Source organism: Macaca thibetana, chromosome 1, assembly GCF_024542745.1.
Source record: "Macaca thibetana thibetana isolate TM-01 chromosome 1, ASM2454274v1, whole genome shotgun sequence".
NCBI lineage: Eukaryota > Metazoa > Chordata > Mammalia > Primates > Cercopithecidae > Macaca > Macaca thibetana.
The window spans coordinates 30,097,900-30,120,078 of NC_065578.1; the positions used below are offsets into that span (position 1 = coordinate 30,097,900).

The following is a 22,179-nucleotide window of genomic DNA, read 5'->3' on the forward strand; positions in this document are numbered from 1 at the left end:
GGAGACAGAGGTTGCAGTGAACCGAGATCACGCCATTGCACTCTAGCCTGGGCAACAGAGTGAGACTGTCTCAAAAAAAAAAAAAAAAATTCAAGTTTGAAATTGGATTTTCAATCAGGCTCACACCTGTAATCCCAGCACAATGAGAGTCCAAGGCAGGAGAACCACTTCATCCCATGAATTCAAGATCAACCTGGGCAACATAGTATTTTTAATTTTTTCTGCAAAAAGTTAAAAATATTAGTGGATGTGGGCTGGGTGCGGTGGCTTATTCCTGTAACCCCAGCACTTTGGGAAGCCAAGGCGGGCGAATCACCTGAGGTCGGGAGTTTGAGACCAGCTTGACCAACAAGGAGAAACCCCGTCTCTACTAAAAATACAAAATTAGCCAGGTGTGGTGATGCATGCCTGTAATCCCAGCTACTCAGGAGGCTGAGGCAGGAGAATCGCTGGAACCCAGGAGGCAGAGGTTGCAGTGAGCTGAGATCGTGCCATTGCACTTCAGCCTGGGCAACAAGAGTGAAACTCCATCTGAAAAAAAAAAAAAAAAAGTGGATATGGTGGTGCACACCTGTAATCCCAGCTACTCGGGAAGCTGAGGTGGGAAGATCACTTGAGCCCAGGAGGTCAAGGCTATAGTGAGCCGTGAGTATACCACTGCACCCCACTCTGGGCAACAGAGTTAGGCTATGTGTCAAAAAAAAAAAGGGGGGGGGTCTGGGCTGGGCACGGTGGCTCACGCCTGTAATCCCAGCACTTTGGGAGTCTGAGGCGGGCAGATCATGAGGTCAGGAGTTTGAGACCAGCCTGGCCAAGATGGTGAAACCCTGTCTCTACTAAAAATACAAAAATTAGCCAGGTTTGGTGGCAGGTGCCTGTAATCCCAGCTACTCAGGAGGCTGAGGCAGGAGAATTGCTTGAACCGAGGAGGCAGAGGTTTCAGTGAGCCGAGATCGCACCACTGCACTCTAGCCTGGGCGACAGAGCAAGACTCCGTCTCAAAAAAAAAAAAAAAAAAAAGGTGGGGGGCGGGCACGGTGGCTCACGCCTATAATCCCAGCACTTTGGGAGGCGGAGACAGGCAGATCATGATGTCAGGAATTAGAGACCAGCCTGGCCAACATGGTGAAACCTCGTCTCTACTAAAAATACAAAAATTAGCCGGGTTTGGTGGCAGGTGCCTATAATACCAGCTACTCGGGAGGCTGAGGCAGGAGAATTGCTTGAACCCGGGAGGCAGAGGTTTCAGTGAGCCGAGATCATGCCACTCAACTCCAGCCTGGGTGACAGAGGAAGCCTCCTTCTGGGGGTGTGGAGGGTTGGGGGGAAGAAATTGGACTTTTAAACTGGACACTCTTCCTTTCCTTTCTTTCTTTCCTTTCCTTTCCTTCCCCCGTCTCTTCCCTCCTTCCTTCCATTTCTTCCTTCTGCTTGTTCTTTCTTTCACAGATGTATTGAGCTATAACTCACATTCATATAATTCACATATCTGAAGTGTACAATTCATTGGTTTTTGGTATACTTGGAGTTGTGCAACCACCACCACAATCAAGTTCAGAATAATTTTTTTTTTTTTTTTTTGAGACAGAGTTTCGCTCTTGTTGCCCAGGCTGGAGTGCAATGGCTCGATCTTGACTCACCGCAACCTCTGCCTCATGGGTTCAAGTCATTCTCCTGCCTCAGCCTCCCGAGTAGCTGGGATTACAGGCATGCACCACCACACCCAGCTAATTTTGTATTTTTAGTAGAGATGGGGTTTCTCCATGTTGGCCAGGCTGGTCTCAAACTCGTAACCTCAGGTGATCCACCCACCTCGGCCTCCCAAAGTTCTGGGATTACAGGCATGAGCCACGGTGCCTGGCCTTTTTTCCAGTTGTTTTTTAGATGTTATCATGAACACTACATTTATAAACATTTGTGCACAAGTTTTTATATGGACATATATCTTCAATTCTCTTCAGTATATTCTTAGGAGTGGAATTACTGGGTCACGTGGTAACTCTATGTTGAACATTTTTAGGAAATGCTCACCTGTTTTCCAAAGTTGCTGCGTCTGTTTTGTTTGTTTGTTTGTATGTTTGTATGTTTTTGACTGGGTCTCACTCTGTCACCCAGGCTGGAGTGCAGTGGTGCCGTCATGGCTCACTGCAGCCTCCACCTCCCGGGCTCAAGGGATCCTCCCACCTAAGCCTCCTGAGTAGCTGGGACCACAGGCATGCACCACCACACCCAGCTAATTTTTGTATTTTGTAGAGATGGGGTTTTGCCATATCGCCCAGGTTGGTCTTGAACTCCTGGACTCAAGCGATCTGCCTGCATCAGCCTCCCAAAGTGCTGGAATTACAGGCATGAGTCACTGCACCCAGGTTAGCTGCATAATTTTATTTATTTATTTACTTATTTTTGAAATGGAGTCTCACTCTGTCCCCCAGGCTGGAGTGCAGTGGCGCTCTGCAGCCTCTTGGCTCCCCGCAACCTCTGCCTCCTGGGTTCAAGCGATTCTCCTGCCTCAGCCTCCCGAATAGCTGGGATTACAGGTGCCCACCACCACACCCAGCTAATTTTTGTATCTTTAGTAGATAGGGGGTTTCACCATGTTGGCCAGGCTGATCTTGAACTCCTGACCTCAGGTGATCTGCCTGCCTTAGCCTCCCAAAGTGCTGGGATTACAGGCGTGAGCCACCGCGCCCAGCCAGCAGTTACTCAATTCTAGTGATGTAGTGTGGAAGCAGCCATAGACAGTATGGAATGAGTGAGGTGTGACTATTGCAATAAAATTTTATATACAAAATCCGAGTGAGCGGATTTGGCCCATAGGCCACAGTTTGCTGATCTTTGCAGTAGTCTGCTGTAATATGCCAAACTGGACACATCTTTAATAGCTGAAAGGGATTGAGAAGTTATGGAATCTGATCTAGATGTCATTAAAGACTCTATTACTGTTTGCGGCCATGCCACCCAGAACGCACCCGATCTTGTCTGACCTCAGAAGACTCTATTACCCAGAGTAAAGGGAGAAGATGGAAGAAATATTTAATTACCATGTTTGTTTGACCAGCAATAACAGTGAAATGGAATAAGTGCTGTGATAACTCATTCTATGAGTGCCTAACCTAATTCAGGGTGGGGACGGAAATATGAGGGGAGAGGAGAGTGATACGGAGGCTGAGATCTGAAGGGTGAATGGGAACTGGTGGTAGGAACAGGAGAGTGTTCAGGTGAAGAAAAGCGGTGGCAAGAACAGGATTACTGTGTTGAAAGGAACTGAGAAAACATCAGTGTTGCTGGAGCCCACAGTGTGTGAGGTGAGTTCAGAGCTGCAGGTGCCAGGCGATGAGTTTCTTGTAAACCAAGTTAAGAAATTTTTACTTCGATTTTTATTCTGAGGGCAACAGAAAGCTATGAAAGGGTCAGGCATAGTGGCTCACGCCTGTAATTCCAGCACTTTGCAAGGTCGAGGCGGGCGGATCACTTGAGGTCAGGAGTTTGAAACCAGCCTGGCCAACATGGCAAAATCCCATCTTTACCAAAAATACAAAAATTAGCTGAGTATAGTGGTATGTGCCTGTAGTCCCAGTTACTCAGGAGGCTGAGGCAAGGAGAATCGCTTGAACCCAGGAGGCGGAGGTTGCCATGAGCCAAGATTGCACGACTGCACTCCAGTCTGTGTGACAAAGTAAGACTCTGCCTCAAAAAAAAAAAAGAAAAGAAAAGAAAAAAGAAAGCAAGCTATGAAAGGACTTGGGGTTTTAAGAGCTGTGTTTCAAAAGCTCTTAAAACCTGGCTAGGCAGACAACTCACCTATAAAATGGAAATAATACCTACTTCCCAGTGTTGCTGTGGCAATGAAATAAAATCGTGTTTATGAACCACTGAGCACAATGCCTCATAGTGATACACAGTAAAATTGTCATCAGAAGCAGTAGTAAGAAAAGTGACCCATAAATCAGATTTTGATTAGACACCTGAGGGAGTAAATCAGAAGTAACAGCTGTGGCTGGGTATGGTGGCTCACACCTGTAATCCCAGCACCTTGGGAGGTCAAGGCAGGCAGGTCGCTTGAAGCCAGGAGTTCAAGACCAGACTTGAGCCCAGGAGTTCAAGACCAGCCTGGGCAACATGGCAAAACCCATCTTTACAAAAAAAAAAAAAAAAAAAAAAATTACAAAAATGAGCCGAGTGTGGTTGTGTACTCCTGTGGTCCCAGCTACTCAGGAGGCTGAGGTGGGAGGATCGCTTGGACCTGGAAGGCAGAGGTTGCTGTGAGCCAAGATTGTGCCACTGCATTTCAGCTGGGTGACATTTTGGGACCCTGTCTCAAATAAATAAATTTTAAAAATAAAATGAGATACGATACCTACACCTAAAAGAAGAAGAGGAGGCAATTCATTCACCAGTGAACCAAAGGTGGTTTTTTTTGTTTTGTTTTGTTTTTTGAAACAGAGTTTGGTTCTCGTTGCCCAGGCTAGAGTGTAGTAGCACAATCTTGGCTCTCTGCAACCTCTCCCTGCTGGGTTCAAGCGCTTCTCCTGCCTCAGCCTCCCAAGTTGCTGGAATTATAGGCATGCGCCACCATGCCCAGCTGATTTTTTTGTATTTTCAGTAGAGACGGGGTTTCGCCATGCTGGTCAGGCTGGTTTCAAACTGCTGACGTCAGGCGATCCACCCACCTTGGCCTCCCAAAGTGCAGGGATAATAGACATGAGCCACTGCACCCGGCCAAACTAGGAGTTTTAACAAATGTCAGGGTGATGGAAACCGAATGGGTACAAGTTAATAATGAACAATATTGGAGAAAGGAACAAAGTAGAAAATGGGAGTGGGGAGGAGGTTGGAAAAGAGGGTCTCCTTTACTGGTAAAATTCTAGAGAAGTTTCTGACTGGGAAATAAGAACTGAGATAAAGAGTCGAAGTAATAAATGAGCTGTAAGGCCGAGGCAGGTGGATCACGAGGTCGGGAGATGGAGACTATCCTGGCTAACACGGTGAAACCCCATCTCTACTAAAAATACAACAAATTAGCCGGGCGTGGCGGGCGCCTATAGTCCCAGCACTCCGGAGGCTGAGGCAGGGGAATAGCTAATTGAATGCTCCACTCAAACAACCCTCCACCACACAGCACAGCAGACTATAATGGGAGGGTTCTTTTCTAAAGAAATTGACCTTGTCAGGCAGTGGGGTGGGAGAGAGAAACTGAACACACTCTGAAGATAATGAAGACATTTGAAGCGGGAACTACCGTCCCAAATAAATTCTTCCTTTAGAGGTACCCTTTCACCGTCATGGCCCCTCCCACTCCTCCAAAAATGAAGCCTTCGGTCAGAAATCTAGCAAGTGCACACGAAAGCCTGGAGAGCCTTTACATTCATTGCATTCACTCTTTTTTTCTTTCTTTCTTTCTTTTTTTTTTTTGAGATGGAGTCTCGCTGTTTCGCCCAGGCTAGAGTGCAGTAGCGCTATCTCAGCTCACTGCAACTTCTACCTCCCAGGATTACAGGAGTGAGCCACCGCGCCCAGCCTTAACTTTGGTATTTTTAGTAGAGACAGGGTTTCACCATGTTGGCCAGGCTGGTCTCAACCTCAAATGATCCACCTGCCTCGGCCTCCCAGAGTGCTGGGATTACAGGCATGAGCCACCGGGACTGGCTGCATTCACTCTTTCTTAAAAATGTACATCAGGCTAGCAGGGCACGGTGGTTCACACCTGTAATCCCAGCACTTTGGGAGCCCGAAGTGGGTGGATCACAAGATCAGGAGATAAAGACCACCCTGGTTAACACGGTGAAACCCTGTCTCTACTAAAAGTACAAAAACTTAGCCGGGTGTGGTGGTGGACGCCTGTAGTCCCAGCTACTCCGGAGGCTGAGGCAGGAGAATGGTGTGAACCTGGGAGGTGGAGGTTGCAGTGAGCTGAGATTGTGCCACTGCACTCCAGCCTGGGCGACAGAGTGAGATTCAGTCTCAAAAAAAACCAAAAAAGTACATCAGGCCAGGTGCTGTGGCTCACGCCTATAATCCCAGAACTTTGGGAGGTTGGGACTGGCAGAATGCTTGACCTCAGGAGCTCAAGACCAGCCTGGGGCCACGCACGGTGGCTCACGCCTGTAATCCCAGCACTTTGGGAGGCCGAGGCAGGTGGATCACTTCAGTTCAGGAGTTCGAGACTAGCCTGGCCAACATGGCGAAACCCCGTCTCTATTAAAAATACACAAATTAGCTGGGTGTGGTGGCACACGCCTGTAGTCCCAGCTACTTGGGAGGCTGAGGCAGGAGAATTGCTTGAACCTGGCAGGCGGAGGATGCAGTGAGCCAAGATCGCGCCACTGCACTCCAGCCTGGGTGACAGAGTGAGACTCTGTCTCAAATATAATAATAAAAGACCAGCCTGGGCAACATAGACCCTGTCTCTATAAAAAAGAAAACACAAACATTAGCTGGGTGTGATGGCACACGCCTATAGTCCCAGCTATTCAGGAAGCTGAGGTGGGAGGACTGCTTAAGTCTGAGAGGTGGAGGCCGTTCATGCCACTGTACTCCAGCCTGGGTGAGAAAATGAGACTGTATCTCAAAACAAAACAAAACCCCAAACAAACACCAAACAAGACTTTCCAGGCATTTGAGGAAAGCTTGCTATGTGAAAGAAGACCAATATAAACAAGCATTAAAAAGGATTTCAGAGGTAGCAGAGATCATATAAGAGATCCTAGTTAGTATTTTTAGGGAAATGTGAGGTTATTGCATCCATTAAACAACAACAGTGTGCTTTGAAAAATGAATAGAGAACAAGAAAGTCCTCCTGAACTAAAAATCTGATTGCTAAAATTAAAAAAAGAAATGTAGTTGAAGGATTTGAAATAAAAGGTGATAAAATTTCTCAGAATGCAGGACATTTGAGAACTGACCTCAAAATAAATAGAAAACTTGAAAAGACCAACCATCAAGAAGAGATTTGTCCAAGTCACAACGAGAGAAGAAGGAGGAGGAGGAGGAGGAAGAGGAGGAGGAGGAAGAGGGGGAGGAGGAGGAAGAAATAGAGATTGGAAAGTGACTAAAGTGCTGTTATTTTCTTCTTCTTCTTCTTCTTCTTCTTCTTTTTTTTTTTTTAGATGGAGTTTCACTCTTTTTGCCCAGGTGGGAGTGCAATGGTGGGATCTCAGCTCACTGTAAACCTCCACCTCTCGGGTTCAAGCAATTCTCCTGCCTTAGCTCCCCAAGTAGCTGGGATTACAGGTGTGAGCAACCACGCCCGGCTAATTTTGTATTTTTAGTAGAGATGGGGTTTCTCCATGTTGGTCAGGCTGGTCTAGAACTCCTGACCTCAGGTGGTCCTCCTGCATTCGCCTCCCAAAGTGCTGGAATTACAGGCATGAGCCACTGTGCCCGGCCTATTCTTTTCTTTTCTTTTTTTTTGAGATTTTGTCTCTCTCTTGTAGCCCAGGCTTGAGTGCAGTGGTGCAATCTTGGCTCACTGCAACCTCTGCCTCCCAGGTTCAAGTGACCTGGGTTCAAGCGATCCTCCTGCCTCAGCCTCTCAAGTAGTTAGGACTACAAGTGCCTGCCGTGACACCTGGCTAATTTTTGTATTTTTAGTAGAGACAGGGTTTCATTCTTTTGACCAGTCTGGTCTCAAAACTCCTGACCTCAAGTGTTCCACCCACCTCAGCCTCCCAAAGTTCTGAGATTACAGGCGTGAGCCATTGCACCCACCCTTGGTATTGTAGTTTTGAAAGACAGGGTCTCTCTATTGCCCAAACTGAGTGCACTGACACCATCATAGCTCCCTGCAGCCTCAAACTCCTGGGCATCAGCGATCCTCCTGTCTCAGCCTTCCATGTCGCTGGGACCACAGGCACATGCCACCCCGTCCTGCTAAATTTTTAATTTTTTTGTAGAGATAAGCTTTCATCATGTTGCCCAGGATGGTCTCATACTCCTGGGCTAACTTGTTCTCCTTTGTCGATCTCCCTAAGTGCTGGGACTACAGATGTGAGTCACAATGCCTGGCTAAATATGATTTATTTTCTTCTTCTTCTTCTTCTTTTTTTTTTTTTTTTTGAGACGGAGTCTCGCTCAGTCGCCCAGGCTGGAGCGTAATAGCATGATCTCGGCTCACTGCAACCTCTGCCTCCCAGGTTCAGCGATTCTCCTGGCTCAGCCTCCTGAGTAGCTGGGATTACAGGCGCCCACCACCATGCCCGGCTAATTTTTGTCTTTTTAGTAGAGGCGGTGTTTCACCAAGTTGGTCAGGCTGGTCTTGAACTCCTGACCTCGTGATCCGCCCACTTTGGCCTCCCAAAGTGCTGGGATTACAGGCCTGAGCCACCGCGCCTGGACTCTCTCTCTTTCTCTTTCTTTCTTTCTTTCTTCCTTCCTTCCTTCCTTCCTTTTCCTTCCTTTTCCTTCCCCTTCCTTCCTTCCTTCCTTCCTTCCTTCCTTCCTTCCTTCCTTCCTTCCTTCCTTCCTTCCTTCCTTCCTTCCTTCTTCCCTTCCTCCCTCCCTCCCTCCCTCCCTCCCTCTCTCTCTCTTTCTCTCTCTCTTTCTTTCTTTCTTTTTTTCTTCTTGTCTTGCTCTGTCACCAAGGATGGAGTGCAGTGGTGAGATCATAGCTCAAGCGATTCTCTTGTCTCAGTCTCCCAAGTCGCTAGGACTACAGGCACTCACCACTACACCCTACTAATTTTGTTTATTTTTTGTAGAGATGGGGTCTCACTAAGTTGCCCAGTCTAGTGTCGAACTCCTGGGCTCCAGTGATCTTCCCACCTCAGCTTCTCAAAATGCTAGGATTACAAGTGTAAGCCACCACCTCCTCACTTTTCAACCTCTAAATGGCGACAGTCCCCAAGATATAGCCCTTGGACTTCTTCTTACCTATATTCCTTTTGGAGGCACTGTCATCCAATTCCATGATTTTCAATCCCATTGCTATTCCAACAACCCCAGATTTGTGTCACCAACTCTCACCTCTCCCCTGACCTCCAGGCAAAGAATCTCACTGCCTGGTAACCTTTTCCACTTGGTGATATAAAAACCCTGTCAATTAAAAAAAGAAAAAAAAAAAGTCAGTCATGGAGGTTCAAACTTAATATAACCAGAATTAAATCTTAACTTTCCCTGCAAATCCTGTTCCTCTCCCACCCTTCTCCCATCTCATTAATGAAACTCTATTCACCTGATTGTTCAGGCCAAAAATACTGCGTCCTTCTTGATTCTTCTCTCATATTTCCCTTCTCTATCCATCAGCAATGCTGTCAGCTGTCTTCAAAATAGATCTCTAGCAGGGTGCACAGGCACATTTCTATAATCCCAGCTACTCAGGAGGCTAAGGCAGGAGGATTACTTGAACCCAGGAGTTTGAGATCAGCATGGGCAACATAGTGAATATCCTCTATACATATATATAATATGTATAATATGCATATAAAATAGATAATATAGATACATAATATATTATATATAAATATATGTATATATAATATGCATATATACTATATATTATGTATTTGTAGAAATGTATACTATATAATATATATAATATAAATATAGGCTGGGCGTGGTGGCTCACACTTGTAATCCCAGCACTTTGGGAAGCTGAGGCGGGTAGATCTCCTGAGGTCAGGAGTTTGAAACCAGCCTGGCCAACATGGTGAAACCCTGTCTCTACTAAAAATACAAAAATTACCTAGGCACGCCCATATTCCCAGCTACTCAGGAGGCTGAGGCAGGAGAATCACTTGAACCCAGGAGGCGGAGGCTGCAGTGAGCTGAGATCATGCCACTGCACTCCAGCCTGGGGTGAGACAGAGCAAGACTCCATCTCAAAAATATATATATTATATAATATTATATATTAAATACTATATAATATATATTAATTATATATTATATATTAAATATATACTATATATATAAAGTATAAATATATATAATATAAGGCCAAGCAAGATGGTGCATGCCTGTAATCCCAGCACTTTGGGAGGCCAAGGCAGGTGGATTACCTGAGGTCAGGAGTTTGAGACCAATCTGGCCAACATGGTGAAACCCCATCTCTACTAAAAATACAAAAATTAGCTGGGTGTGGTGGCGGGTGCCTGGAACACAGCTACCTGGGAGACTGAGGCAGGAGAATTGCTTGAACCCAGGAAGCGGAGGTTGCAGTGAGCTGAGATCATACCACTGCACTCCAACCTGGGTGATAGAGTGAGACTCCATCTCAAAAAAAATATATATATATATATAAAATAATATAATATACTACATATTACATATAATATATATTATATATATAAATATGTATGTATGTGTGTAGGTGAGCAAAAGTGAAAATAGTTAAGAGTCAAATTAAATAATCCCGGAGAGAGATGAGGGTGGCTTGCACTAGGGTGGTGACTGTGGAGGTATAAGACATATTATAGATGCATACGTATTATGCATGCATACATATATTATACATATATACACAAACATACATATATTGTATTTATATATAATATATACATTTAGTTTATATTATATATAACATGTATAACATACATTATATATGTATATACACATAATATATGTATTTTATATATGTATATAAAATATATGTACATCACAATATATGTATGTGTGTATATGTGTGTATAATATATAATGTATCTATACACACACACATATATATCTGGTACCTCCACAATCAACACCCTAGGGAAGCTGCCCTCATCTCCCTCCCAATTATTTAATTTGGCTCTTAACCATTTTCACCGTTGCCCACCTATAGTCTATTCTCCACTCAGCAGCCACAGTGACCTTCGAAAACTTGTCCCTTCTGTGCTTAATCCCTAATCCACAAAGCACATCATCACATGCTCACCTCCAGCCCGTCACTCCTGCCAAGAATGTTCTTCCAGTGATTCACATGATTCAAATCACTGCTCCAATGTCACCTGATCAGAGCGAATGTATCTAAGATTGTGTTTCTGATCACTTCCTACACCTAAGCCTGCTTTACTATTTTTTATGGCAGTTATCATCCCCTAACATATTTTATATTTATTTATTCATGATGATCTCTCCTCATGTATATATATAACCTGAAAGTGTCTAAGATATACATTGTCAAGGGAAAATAACAGGCTACACACAGCACATCTTCAGTAAGTCCTCTTCTACATCCATATTTGCATGTAACTGAAAGACGGCCTGAATGGATATGGGCAAGGAGTTCATGGTGGTATATGTGCTTGTGAATTCGGAGTGGTCATCTCCATCATGCCTGCTTTGCCCACCTTAATTTTGTTTACCTGTATTTTCTATTTTTTTTTCAAATTAATTTCAAATCTGAAAGGAAAGATAAGGGATAAATACATTCAGAAGGAGGGATAAGATCTAATAGGAATACCAGAGAGAATAGAAAGAGAAAAGGCATTGTAGTGCTTCACAGATAGTCAAACTACACAGCCCTCCAAAGGGAAGGGGTTAGCATCTCTAGCTGATCATTCCTAGAATGCAAATTTTGGGCGGGCTTGGTGGCTCATGCCTGTAATCCCAGCACTTTGGGAGGCTGAGGAAGACAGATTGCTTAAACCCAGTAGTTTAAGACCAGCTTGGGCTGGGCAAGGTGGCTCACACCTGTAATCCCAGCACTTTAGGAGGCCGAGGCGGGCAGATCACCTGAAGTCAGGAGTTCCAGACCAGCCTGGCCAACACGGCGAAACCCCTGTCTCTACTAAAAATACAAAAATTAACCGGGCGTGGTGTTGGGCACCTGTAATCCCAGCTACTTGGGAGGCTGAGGCAGGAGAATCACTTGAACCCGGGAGGCAGAGGTTGCAGTGAGCTGAGATCGGGCCACTGCACTCCAGCCTGGGTGACAGACAGAGCGAGACTCCATCTCAAAAAAAAAAAAAAAAAAAAAAAAAAAAGATCAGCTTGGCCAACATGGTGAGATCCTGTCTCTACAAAAAGTACAAAAATTAGCCAGAGGGCCAGGCGCAGTGGCTCACACCTATAATCCCAGCATTTTGGGAGACTGAGTTGGACAGATCACCTGAAGTCAAGAGTTCAAGACTGGCCGGGCGCGGTGGCTCAAGCCTGTAATCCCAGCACTTTGGGAGGCCGAGATGGGTGGATCACGAGGTCAGGAGATCGAGACCATCCTGGCTAACACGGTGAAACCCCGTCTCTACTAAAAAATACAAAAAAAAAAAAAAACTAGCCGGGCGAGGTGGCGGGCGCCTGTAGTCCCAGCTACTCGGGAGGCTGAGGCAGGAGAATGGCGGGAACCCGGAAGGTGGAGCTGCAGTGAGCTGAGATCCGGCCACTGCACTCCAGCTTCGGCGACAGAGAGAGACTCCGTCTCAAAAAAAAAAAAAAAAAAAAAAAAAAAGAGTTCAAGACCAGCCTGGTCAACATGGTGAAACCCCATCTCTACTGAAAATACAAAAACATTTAGCTGGGCGCGGTGGTGCATGCCTATAGTCTCAACTACTTGGGAGACTGAGGCAGGAGAATTACTTGAACCTGGGAGGTAGACTTTGCAGTGAGCCAAGATCATGCCACTGCAACTCTAGCTTGGGTGACAGAGCAAGACTCAATCTCAAAAAAAAAAAAAAAAATTAGCTGGGTGTGGTGGCACATGCCTGTAGTTTCAGCTACTAGGGAGGCTGACATGGGAGGATTGCTTGAGCCGCGGAAGTGGAGTTTGCAATGATCAGAGATCACACCACTGTACTCCAGCCTGGGCAACAGAATGAGATCCTGTCTGAAAAAAAAAAAAGAAGGCAATTTTTTTCCTTGCTCCTGTCTTCACAGACACCAGTTTAGAGAGGCAGCTTCTGTCAGTGTGCAAAGGATACTTTCACAAACACACACACACACACACAGAGAGAGAGAGAGAGAGAGAGAGAGAGAGATTGGGAGCAAAGCAGCCCTGGATAGCTCAGTCCCTAAGTGACTTTCTGTGCCCTTCCAGGCTGAGAAACAACCAGCAACTTTTAAATAGCAGCTTCTCTTGCCAAACCAAAATTAAGATCTGTCTCTTCAGGCAGCTTTCTACATTATTAATGGCTAAGAGACTATTAAAACCTGCCTGGTCCTGCCCTTCTGTGACTCCACCCTATAGCCTGGGAGAAGCAGAAAGCCGGAGCTAGACACGCTATTAGGATCCTCACTCCATGTGCCTTGGCTGTTCTTCTTTTCATTGCAGAAAACCAACCTGAAACTCCAGAGTAGGAGCACCACGCTCACAGTTGCATGCCCAGTGGGCTCCCAAACTCAGATCAGACCCTAGGCTCCTGTGCCATTTCACTCAACCATGTAAGAAGGCTTATCAGATTGTGGATGATTCCACTAAGAAAACCATAGTCAGCACAGTGCGTATCCCCAGTGGCATGCTGGTACGTGTTTAACCACCAGCTCTCTGGGGTGCAAAGGCAGCCCTGGTTTGTAGCACTTGTCAGTTTCCTCGGTGTAAAGTCTTTCACTGTGGCTGATTTCAAGCTACCAACTTGACATCAACCTGAAAATTAAGCAGTCAGCACTCAGGGGCCGAGGTGTGCAGACTCTAGCACATTACGGTCAACTCAAGGCCCTTCCCAAGGACGTACAGACCCAGGGTTCTGACACCTTCTAGATCAAGTCTTGCCTCTGTCCCACCTCCACAGGACCCTGGTATTTCAAAGACTGTCACTCGTAAGGGTTTTTATTGAGGCAATGTGGACAGGGTGGGGCAGGAACTGGGGAGTTGCACAGGCTTGGTTCCCAATAATAGCCCCACCATATGAGGCCCATGCTACCTAGCTAAGCAGCTCCACCTTTCCGGGTCTCAGCTGCCTCATCTGTAAAACTGGAATAATGATACCTGAGAAAGTTGTTGTGAGAAATAAGTGAGATAATACTCACAAAGTACTTGACAGTCAGTCAATATGGCTTCCTTCTGTGTATTACCATGAACAATTGCTTACAATATAACACAATGATTAAAAATCATAATGTGGGTCGGGCGCGGTGGCTCATGCCTGTAATCCCAGCACTTTGGGAGGCTGAGGTGGGCAGATCACCTGAGGTCAGGAGTTTGACACCAGCCTGGCCAACATGGTGAAACCCTGTATCTACCAAAAATGCAAAAAAAAAAAAAAAAAAATTAGCCGGGCATGGTGGCAGGTGCCTGTAATCCCAGCTACTCGGGGAGGCTGAGACAGGAGAATTGCTTGAACCCGGGAGGTTGAGGTTGCAGTGAGCTGAGATCGTGCCACTGCACGCCAGCCTGGGCAACTGAGCAGGACTCTGTCTCAAAAAAAAAAAAAAAATCATAATGTGGCCAGGTACAATAGCTCATGCCTGTGATCTCAGCATTTTGGGAGGCTAAGGTAGGTGCATCGTTTGTGGTCAGGAGTTCGAGACCAGCCTGGGCAACATGGTGAAACCTTGTCTCTACTAAAATACAAAAACTAGCCAGACGTGATGGTGCACGCCTGTAATCCCAACTACTTGGGAGGCTGAGGCACGAGAATCAATTACTTGAACCTGGGAGATGGAGGTTGCAGTGAGCTGAGATCACGCCACTGCATGATAGCCTGCATGACAGAGTAAGACTCTGTCTCAAAAAAAAAAAAAAAAAGAAAGAAAGAAAAAGAAAGAAAGAAAAAGAAAAGAAAAAATCAGGACAGCAAACTCTTCCTATGGCTTATTGTCCTGGGATGGGGGTATGAGAGATGAACAGAGAAGGACAGGGACTGCCTTCCCAGGGCAGTGGAGGTGTTTGTATCTTGAGAACGGTGTAGGTTACACAAGTGTATGCTTCTGTCAAGACTCAACCAACTCCACTTAAAATTTAAGAATTTCATTCTAAGAAAATTATACCCCTGTTAAAAGATTTTAAGAAGTGGGGAAGCATGATTATAGATGACAAGTGTGCAAGTGACTTAAAGACGTACCAACTCTGCCCCCCGGCCCTCCAAAAAAGGCAAGCGAATTAGCAAGTGAAGATGAGAAAAAGCTGGGTGAGCAGGCCAGGCAGGCCAAAACTCTCCTCCCGGTCTGCCTGGAGGCAGCCTGATTTTCTCTCCAGCACAGATGCCTGCAAGCAGCTGCTGTTCACAGTGAGCCTGGGGGGCCCTAGGCTTTGGCAAGAACACTCTGTTGTCCAGCATCATCGCACTCCAGTTGAAACATGTCCCCAGCAGGCACCTGCTCCAAGACCATGTGCTGAAGGAACTAGAAGTCGGCGTTCAGTGGAGATGTGCATTGTTGGGTGGGTGTGGTGGCTCATGCCTGTAATCCCAGAAGCTTTGGGAAGCTGAGGTGGGAAGACCGTTTGAGCTCAGGAATTGGAGACCAACGTGGGCAACATAGCTAGACCCCATCTCTACGAAAAATTTAAAATTAGCCAGGCATGGTGTTGCGTGCTTGTAGTCCCAGGAGGAAGCAGGAGGATCAATTGAGCCCAGGAAGTCAAGGCTGCAGTAAGCTGTGATTACACCACTGCACTCCAGCCTAGTTAACAGAGACCCTGTCTCAAAAAAAAAAAAAAAAAAAAAAAGCCTTCCATTGTCCATGGGATACTCCACAAAATGATGCAGCTGAAAAGCCACACCTACCAGAGTGGCTGATGGATGAGGTTTATCTGACAGGCGCAATAATCAACCCCAGCCTGCCTTGGAAGACCACTAAGCACAGCATTCCCACTTCCTGGATCCCCACAGCCAGTGCTGTGTGTGTCGTGCTGAATTCGACCCTCCCCAGCCTATTGGTAACTGTGCTCTGACCGAAGTCTGTTGCCAAGAGACCAAAGCTTGGGAAGCCCCAAGGAAAGCTGTTTTGCAATATTAATAGGAAAAAAAAAAGGTCAGAAACATTCTCCTGAACATACACCAAGAAGATCTACCCCCATTTATACCCTTTCCTACAAAGAAAAAGAAAGTGGCACAAATAAACCAGCCAGAAAGCAGCAGTTACTTCCAGATAAAAAAGGAATAATTAGTAAGATGAGCAGAACCTCCTTTCCCTGCCATTCAGAAGATTCTGGGCCTAAGAATCCAGCAGACAGAATTTTTTTTTTAGATTATATTTCCATTTCACTTCCACTAATTTTAATCTGAATACCAAAAGATGTGCAAAATAGCCCAATAGTAAGATTTAGTTTTTAGGCTGGGCACGGTGGCTCACGCCTGTAATTCCAACACTTTGGGAGGCCAAGGCAGACAGATAGCATGAAGTCAGGAGTTCGAGACCAGCCGGGACAACATGGTGAAACCCTGTCTCTACTAAAAATACAAAAAAAGAAAAAAATTAGCTGGGTGTGGTGGTGCACACTTGTAATCCCAGCTACTCGGGAGGCTGAGGCAGGAGAATTACTTGAACCGGAAGGCGGAGGTTGCAGTGAGCCGAGATCATGCCACTGCACTTCAGCCTGGGTGACAGAGCGAAAACTCTGTCTCAAAAAACAAAAACAAAAACCATCAAGTGACATTTAGAAAAATACATATATAGTTTTTTCTGGTTTTTGTGTTTTGTTTCGTTTTTTGAGACAGGGTCTTGCTCTATCATCCAGGCTGAAGTGCAGCGGTATGATCATAGCTCACTGCAGCCTCTAACTCCTGGGCTCAAGGGATCCTCCCACCTCAGCCTCCCAAGTAGCTGGAATTATGGGTGTGTGCCATCATGCCTGATTAATTTTTTTACCTTTTTCTGTAGAAATGGAATCTCCTTATGTTGCCCGGGTTGGTCTCAAACTCCTGACTCAAGCGATCCGCTCACCTTGGCCTCAGAAAGTGCCTGGATTACAGGGACAAGCCACTATGCCTGGCCAAAAATATTATTTTTAAATGGCTTGCTTTTATTTTTCTTTTAAAAGTACATATGTTTTGAGTGTTACAATTTATGCTAGAATTTGACATCATGATATGAGTGCTTGAACAAACACCAAAGTTGCTTAAATTTTTTTTCTTTCTTTCTGTTTTTGAGAAAAGATTTCACTGTCACCTGGGCTGGAGACAGTGGCACGATTTCGGCTTACTGCAACCACGACCTTCTGGGCTCAGGTGATCCTGTCACCTCAGCGTCCTGAGTAGCTGGGACTACAGGTGTTTGCCACCATGCCTGGCTAATGTTTGTATTTTTTTAAGAAATGGGGTTTTGCCACATTGCCGAGGCTGGTCTTGAGCTCCTGGGCTCAAACGATCCACCGGCCTCAGCCTCCCAAAGTGCTAGGATTACAGGTATAAGCCACCACATCCAGCCTCTTTAATTTTTTTCTAGGGAAAAGCTGAATTAGATCACATATTTTCAGAGGTTTCTCAGTTTAAGGAATGTGTGTGTTGGCTGGGCACGGTAGCTCATGCCTGTAATCCCAGCGCTTTGGGAGGCTGAGGCGGGTGGATCACCTGAGGTCAGGAGTTTGAGACCAGCTGGCCCACATGATGAAACACCATCTCTACTAAAATTACAAAAAGTAGCTGGGTGTGGTGGCACACATCTGTAATCCCAGCTTTCGGGTGGCTGAGGCAGGAGAACCGCTTGAACCCAGGAGGCGGAGGTTGCAGTGAGCCAAGATTGTGTACTACTGTACTCCAGCCTGGGTGACAGAGTGAGACTCCATCTAAAAAAAAAGAAAGAAAGAAAGAAAAAAGAGACAGAGAGAGAGAGAAAGGAACGAAGGAAGGAAGGAAAGAGGAAGGAAGGAAGAAGGAAAGAAAGGAAGGAAGGAAGGAAGGAAGGAAGGAAGGAAGGAAGGAAGGAAGGAAGGAAGGAAGGAAGGAAGAAAGAGAAGTGTGTGTTGGCCGGGTGCAGTGGCTCGCTCACTCCAGCACTTTGGGAGGCTGAGGCGGGTGGATCACCTGAGGTCAGGAGTTCAAGACCAGCCTGTTCAACATGGCAAAACCCCGTCTCTACCAAAAATACAAAAATTAGCTGGGCGAGGTGGCAGGCATCTATAATCCCAGCTACTCGGGAGGCTGAGGCAGGGGAATCACTTGAACCTGGGAGGCAGAGATTGCAGTGAGCTGAGATCACGCCACTACACTACAGCCTGTGTGACAAAGCAAGACTCCATCTCAAAAAAAAAAAAAAAAAAAGGAAAGAAATGTGTGTTTTGCAATCCACTTCCCAGTTTTTTTTTTTTCTGCCCAAATATGACTTAATGGGTAACAAATCAGAGCACAGTAAAAGGAACAAAAGATAACCCGTGGCACTGGGTACATCAAGCCTTCTTTGTTATTAGGAAATAGAAATACATTGAACATATCTGGGTTAAAATATCTCTTGCAGTCATAATTAGCAAACAAGAATGCAGCAATAAGGAGACCACACATAGTTAGGTCCCAGGTTAAGGAGGTATTGGAAAGTAAATTAGTTTGCCGGAGAATGATCATTAAGTTCTTTGTTCCTCGTGAAAGTCATTGATACTGGCTAGCTTTCAGGCTCTCCCATCTCAGGGCTATTGAGTATAATCTGAGCAGCCATTCTGTAATCATTACGGGACTTGGATTCCTGAGTGAGGTAAAGAGGCCGTGCATTTACGATGGTCAGACTTGGGGCGGGATAGGTTAGGGAGCTGTGAGCTGTGTAGCAGAGATGGAGGGTCCACTCAGTTATGTGCAAAATTACACATTTCACTCAGAGATTACTGTGCGAAATCAAATGACTATTCATATGGCGAATGTTATTGACTGCCTTTGAAAATTTGTTCCACCTCCTAATACTTTAAAAATTTTAATACACTGTCAGTCTTTCACCGTGGACAAGACTCTCTGCTTGTTCTTGGCAGACGAAAAAAGAAAATGGACAAGGCCTTTAATAGGATTACAACTACATTTTACTCTCCACATTTCTTTCTTTATTAAACTTTCTATATGCCACAATTTTACCATTGATATCAGCCGGGTGCGGTGGCTCATGCCTGTAATCCTAGCACTTTGGGAGGCCGAGGCAGGTGGATCACCTGAGGTCACGAGTTCGAGACCAGCCTGGCCAACATGGTGAAACCTCATCTCTACTGAAAATACAAAATTAGTCAGGCATGGTGGTGCATACTTGTAATCCCAGCTACTTGGGGGGCTGAGGCAGGAGAATCACTTGAACCTAGGAGGCAGAGATTGCAATGAGCCAAGATCGTGCCGCTGCACTCCAGCCTGGACAACAAGAGTGAAACTTCATCTCAAAAACAAAACAAAACAAATTGATACCTTGTGCTTTTCAAAGTTGTTATGAGATATTAGACTAAATCTAGGCTCTAAAACATTCTTGATTGCTTTATTATAATATAATTAAATTGCAGCCAGGCACGGCAGCTCATGCCTGTACTCCCAGCACTTTGGGAGGCCAAGGTGGGTGGATCATGTGAGGTCAGGAGTTCGAGACTAGCCTGGCCAACATGGTGAAACCCCATCTCCACTAAAAATATAAAAATTAGCCGGGCATGGTGGCAGGCGCCTGTAATCCCAGCTACTGAGGGGGCTGAGGCAGGAGAATCACTTTATCCTAGGAGGCAGAGGTTGCAGTGAGCCAAGATTGTGCCATTGCACTCCAGCCTGGGTGAGAAAAGTGGAACTCTGTCTCAAAATAATAATAATAATAATAATTATAAATTGCAGGAAAAAGTGTAGTACTAAGAAATTGACCCAGAAGGAAAAGGGAAGGAAAAGGAAAAGAGGGAGAAAATAAGAAATAGGGAGTCCATTCTGAGAGCATCTAACATACAGTCTAGGAGTTGAGAATGGGGTGGATGGCAAATACTTTAAGAAATAAGATCTGAGGATTTTTCCAGAATAGAAGAAAGACATGAGCCTTCAGATTAAAAGTACTCAAGTACTGAGTAGCTTCAATAAAAATAAGTCATCAAACACATCAAACTGATAGCTGTGGTAGCCTCTAAAAGGGTTGGGATTGGTTTGATGCTTATAGGAGATCTTAGCCTTAGCTGGAATTTATACATTTTTTATAAGGAGACTGAATCAGTGTGTTTCATATGCAGTCAGGAACTATTTTTAAAACAACCTAACCAGACTTAAACGTTGAATTCCTAACTGGAAAGCTAATCACTTGGAAGCCAGGGAGAGACGTCTTGAGTGAGTGGCCGCTTGAATCATCACGTAGGATATCTGCCCTAGAAGAGCCACAGCCTAGGGGAGGAGACAGAGCCCCAGAGAAATATACTGGGAAAACTCCCAATATAGATGGTGATAATTGCTGGCACCACCAGCCCCTGTTGATGATATGTCATGTGCCTAATAAACAGTAGCTGATCTAAACTTCATGGCAATCCTACAAGGCTGGGCTATCATTATTTCCACATTATAAAGAATCTGAGGCTGGGCGCGGTGGCTCACACCTGTAATCCCAGCACTTTGGGAAACCAAGGCAGGCGGATCACTTGAGGTCAGGAGTTTGAGACCGGCCTGGCCAACATGGTGAAAACCCGTCTCTACCAAAAATACAAAAATTAGCTGGACATGGTGACACGTGCCTGTAGTCTCAGTTACTTGGGAGGCTGAGACAGGAGAATTGCTTGAACCCAGGAGGCAGAGGTTGCAGAGAGCCAAGACTGTACCATTGCACTCCAGCCTGGGTGACAAGAGCGAAACTCCGTTCCCCCTGCAAAAAAAAAAAAAAAAATCTGAGGCTTAGAAAAAGTAAGGTGGCCGGGTATGGTGGCTCATGCCTATAATCCCAGCTCTTTTAGAGGCCAAAGTGGGTGAATGATATACCCTAGAAGTTGGAAACCAGCCTGGTCAACATGGGGAAACCCAGTTTACACAAAAAATACAAAAATTAGCCTGGCATGGTGGTACGTGTTTGTGGTCCCAGCTTCTCGGAAGGCTGAGGTGAGAGGATCTCTTGAGCCTGGGAAATCGCGGTTGCAGTGAGCTGTGATCGCGCCACTGCACTCCAGCCTGGATGACAGAGTGAGACCCTGTTTCAAATAAATTAATAAATACATAAATAAATAAATCAGAGCTTGTGCTCTTAATTAATTAATTAATTTTTGAGAGGGAGTCTTGCTCTGTCTCCCAGGCTGGAGTACAGTGGCATGATCTCGGCTCACTGCAACCTCTGTCTCCCGAGTTCAAGCGATTCTTCTGCCTCAGCCTCCCAAGTAGCTGGGACCAGCACACACCAGCACACCTGGTTAATTTTTACATTTTTGGTAGAGATGGGGTTTCGCCACATTGGCCAGGCTGGTCTCGAACTCCTGACCTCAGGTGATTCGCCCACCTCAGCCTCCCAAAGTTCTGGGATTACAGGTGTGAGCCACCGCACCCAGCCTGCTCTCAATTTCATATTTTGCAAATGCAGTGAGAACACAGAGGAGGCGAGGGGCTAATTTGCATTTGTGGATGAGGGACCCAGGGAGGAGCAGGAGACATTTGAGTGGTCCTTGAAGGGCAAATAGGATTTTGCCAGAGCTGGGAGAAAGGACAGTCTCACAGAAGATAACTCATGAGCAAAGTGGCAGGACTGGATGTGGCCTGGGGGGAGTAGAAGGAGTAGATGTGAGCAGGAGGCGAGTGTCCCACTGAGGAGAGGTCTCTGATGGTCTCTTCTGTACCTGAGCTTAAATCCCAGACTATGAATGAGTGACCTACCTGCTCTGTCCTCAGTTTCTTCTTTCTTTCTTTCTTTTTTCTTTCTTTCTTTCTTTTTTCTTTCTTTCTTTCTTTCTTTCTTTCTTTCTTTCTTTCTTTCTTTCTTTCTTTCTTTCTTTCTTTCTTTTTCTTTCTTTCTTCCTTTCTTCCTTTCTTCCTTTTCTTTCTTCTTTCTTCCTTTCTTCCTTTCTTTTTCTTTCTTTTTTTTTTTTTTTGAGACAGAGTCTCACTCTGTTGCCCAGGCTGGAGTGCAGTGGCATGATCTCGGCTCATCACAACCTCCACCTCCAGGTTCAAGCAATTCTCCTGCCTCAGCCTCCTGAGGAGCTGGGACTACAGGCACATGCCACCATTCCCGGCTAATTTTTGTATTTTCAGTAGACACGGGGTTTCACTGTGTTGGCCAGGCTGGTCGAGAACTCCTGACCTTGTGATCCACCTGCCTTGGCCTCCCAAAGTGCTGGGATTACAGGCGTGAGCCACCGCGCCTATCCTCCTCAGTTTATTTTCTGTTCAGAGTACCTGAGATGAAAGTGCTCCAACAGTTCCTAGTGCATCCTAATTCTCAGTATGTTCGTTATAATTAGTTTTGATACAAGCAAGAGTAGTTGCCCTC

The 22,179-nt window shown here is 45.6% G+C and overlaps 1 protein-coding gene across 10 annotated transcripts in view; it reads left to right on the top strand.

The window, feature by feature from the left end:
• Positions 1 to 22,179, top strand: part of ZCCHC17 (zinc finger CCHC-type containing 17) — a 1,254,002-nt gene that overhangs the window by 999,265 nt on the left and 232,558 nt on the right. The gene's annotated exons all lie outside the window — the stretch shown is intronic.